Source organism: Portunus trituberculatus, chromosome 48 (genome assembly GCF_017591435.1).
Source record: "Portunus trituberculatus isolate SZX2019 chromosome 48, ASM1759143v1, whole genome shotgun sequence".
Taxonomy (NCBI): domain Eukaryota; kingdom Metazoa; phylum Arthropoda; class Malacostraca; order Decapoda; family Portunidae; genus Portunus; species Portunus trituberculatus.
The window spans coordinates 22,150,362-22,154,175 of NC_059302.1; the positions used below are offsets into that span (position 1 = coordinate 22,150,362).

The window sequence follows — 3,814 nt, forward strand, 5'->3', positions numbered from 1 at the left end:
GGCCTGGGATTTATGCTTGTGTGGTCCCGTCTCCATATCTACACCTATCCAATCTTACTTTAAAAGTAAGCACACTCGTTGCAGACACTACTTCTTCATTTAAACTGTTCCACGTATCAATACATCTTTGCGGGAAACTATATATTTTTACATCTCTCTGACATGTGTGTGTGTGTGTGTGTGTGTGTGTGTGTGTGTGTGTGTGTGTGTGTGTGTAGGTAAGATTATTATTATTTTTTTTACAGGTCTAATTAATACTTATTTCTTACAGGTCAAACTAATATCTCTCCTTTTCTCTGGCAGGACAAACTAATCTTTCTCAGTTCTTTAAACATATAGTGTTATTCATGCGTTTTGCCTGTTTTTCATTGTTTTGGTGCGAAAAAAAAACTGAAAACACTTTTTGCCTCTTTCTTTGGTTTCTCTATATTGCCTTGTTTTCATCAATGTTATCGTTCTGAGGTAAAAAATTGTAAAATGACGAATATAAAAAATTTTGAATGGAGATAGTCTTTTTTCATAAAACACATTGAAAACACATAAATAAGACGTTTCAACAAATATAGTGTTTTGCCTGCATTTCTGAGTTTTAGTGCATAAAATGCTGTAAGACACCTAAATAACCCATTTTTGACATATTTCACTTTCTTAAACAAATGGTGTCTAATCATGCGTTTTGCCTGCATTTTTGTGTTTTGCTGCGAAAACAAGCCAATATAGAGAAATTAAATTAAAGTAACAAAAACATGTTTTATGAAAAAAAAAAAAACTTGAAAATTTTGTATATTAAATTCGTGTTTACATTGTTATGTTTCAAAACGATAAAATTGATGAAAACAAGCCAATAGAGAGAAATGAAAGTAAAAGTATGAAAAACTTATTATTTTAGTAGTTTTCAGCTTTTTTTTGCACCAAAACACAGAAATGCAGGAAAAACAAATTATTACACAATAGTTGTTTAAGGAACTGATATATGTCAATAATAGGTTATATTGGTGTATTCCAGCATTTTATAAACCAAAACTCAAAAATGCAGGCAAAACACTATATTTCTTAAAATGTCTTATTTATGTGTTTTTAAGGTGTTTTATGAAAAATCTATTATTTTTTATCATAAAACACCTGAAAACACATAGATAAGACTTTTTAACAAATATAGTGTTTTTCCTGCATTTCTGAGTTTTGGTGCATAAAATGTTGGAAAACACCAAAATAACCCATTGTTGACATAATTCAATACCCTAAACAAATAGTGTTTTGTTATGCGTTTTGCCTGCATTTCTGTCTTTTAGTGCAAAAAATGCTGAAACTAATAAAATAATTTGTTGTTACTCTTACTTTGGTTTCTTTATATTGGCTTCTTTTCATCAATTCTATCGTTTTGTAGCATAAAAATGTAAAATGTCTTTTTTCATAAAACACCTTGAAAACACATAAATAAGACATTTCAATAAATATAGTGTTTTGCCTGCATTTCTGAGTTTTTGTGCATAAAATGCTGGAAAACAATATAATAACCCATTTTTGACATATTTCACTTCCTTAAATAAATAATGTGTAATCATGCATTTTGTCTGCATTTTTGTGCTTTTTCTTGCAAAAACAAGCCAAAATAGAGAATTGAGAGAAAGGTAAGAAACACGTGTTATTATACTAGTTTTCATCTTTTTTTGCACGAAAACACAGAAATGCAGACAAAACGCATGATTACACATTATTTGTTTAAGGAACTGAAATATGTCAAAAATGGGTTATAAAGGTATTTTTGAGCATTTTATGCATCAAAACTCAGGAATGCACGCAAAAGATTATATTTCTTTAAACGTCTTATTTATGTGTTTTTAAGATGTTTTATGAAAAAAAAAACTACCTCGATTGGGAATTTTTTTTACTGAATTCATTTTACATTGTTACCTACGTCTCAAAATGATAAAATTGATGAAATCAAGCCAATATAGAGAAACGAAAGTAAAAGTAAGAAAAAGTATTATTTTGTTATTTTTCAGCTTTTTTTGCACCAAAACACAGAAATGCAGGCAAAAACGAATGATTACACAATATTTGTTTAAGGAATAGGAATATGTCAAAAATGGGTTATATTGGTGTATTCCAGCATTTTATAAACCAAAAACTCAGAAATGCAGGCAAGACACTATATTTGTTAAAACATCTTATTCATATGTGTTTTAAGGTGTTTTTTTTTTTTTTTTTACATAAGACCTTAAAAACAAATAAATAAGACTTAAAAAAAAAAGACAAATATAGTGTTTTGCCAGCATTTCTGATTTTTGGTGCATAAAATGCTGGAAAACACCTAAATAACCCATTGTTGACATAAAGCAGTTCCTTAAACAAATAGTATTTTCTCAAGCGTTTTGCCTGCATTTCTGTGTTTTAGTGCAAAAAATGCTGAAACTACTAAAATAACACGTTATTGTTACTTTTACTTTGGTTTCTCTATATTGGTTTGTTTTCATCAATTCTATCATTTTGAAGCATAAAAATGTAAAATGATTTGAATATAAAAAAATTTCAATGGAGATAGTCTTTTTTCATAAAACACCTTGAAAACACATAAATAAGAAGTTTCAATAAATATAGTGTTTTACCTACATTTTGAGTTTTAGTGCATAAAATGCTGAAAACAATATAATAACCCATTTTTCACATATTTATTTCCTTAAACAAATAGTGTGTAATCATGCATTTTGTCTGCATTTTTGTGTTTTGGTGCGAAAACAACCCAATATAGAGAAATGCAAGTAGAAGTAACCAAGACGAGTTATTTTAATAGCTTTCAGCTTTTTTTGCAACAAAACACAAAGATGCAGAGAAAATGCATGATTACACATTATTTGTCTAAGGAACTGATATATGTCAAAAATGGGTTATTAAGGTGTTTTTCCTGCATTTTATGCACCAAAACTCAGAAATGCACGCAAAAGACTATATTTCTTCAAACGTCTTATGTGCTTTTTAAAATGTTTTATGAAAAAAAAAACTCAATTGAAAATTTTGTATACTAATTTCATTTTACATTGTTATGTTTTACATTGTTAGTCTTTTGCCTGCTTTTCTGAGTTTTGGTGCATAAAATGCTGGAAAACACCAAATTAACCCATTGTTGACATAATTCAGTTCCTTAAACAAATAATATTTTATCATGCGGTTTGCTTGCATTTCTGTGTTTTAGTGCAAAAAAATGCTGAAACTACTAAAATAACACGTTATTGTTACTTTTACTTTGGTTTCTCTATATTGGCTTGTTTTCATCAATTCTATCATTTTGAAGCATAAAAATGTAAAATGACAAATATAAAAAATTTTCAATTGAGATAATCTTTTTTCATAAAACACCTTGAAAACACATAAATAAGAAGTTTCAATAAATATAGTGTTTTGCCTGCATTTCTGAGTTTTGGTGCATAAAATGCTGGAAAACACCATAATAACCCATTTTTCATATATTTCAGTTCCTTTAAGAAATAGTGTGTAATCATGCGTTTTGCCTGCATTTTTTGTGTTTTCCTGCAAAAACAAGCCAATATAGAGAAATGCAAGTAGAAGTAACCAAGAGGAGTTATTTTAATAGCTTTAAGCTTTTTTTGCACCAAAACACAAAAATGCAGGCAAAACGCATGATTACACATTATTTGTTTAAGGAACTGAAATATGTTAAAAATGGGTTATTAAGTTGTTTTCCTGCATTTTATCCACCAAAACTCAGAAATGCACGCTAAAGACTATATTTCTTCAAACGTCTTGTGTGCTTTTTAAAATGTTTTATGAAAAAAAAAAACTCAATTGAAAATTT

General features: G+C 28.4%; 1 protein-coding gene across 4 annotated transcripts in view; it reads left to right on the forward strand.

The window, feature by feature from the left end:
- The window catches only part of LOC123498903 (neurensin-1-like), a 379,401-nt gene that overhangs the window by 89,670 nt on the left and 285,917 nt on the right, over positions 1-3,814 (forward strand). The gene's annotated exons all lie outside the window — the stretch shown is intronic.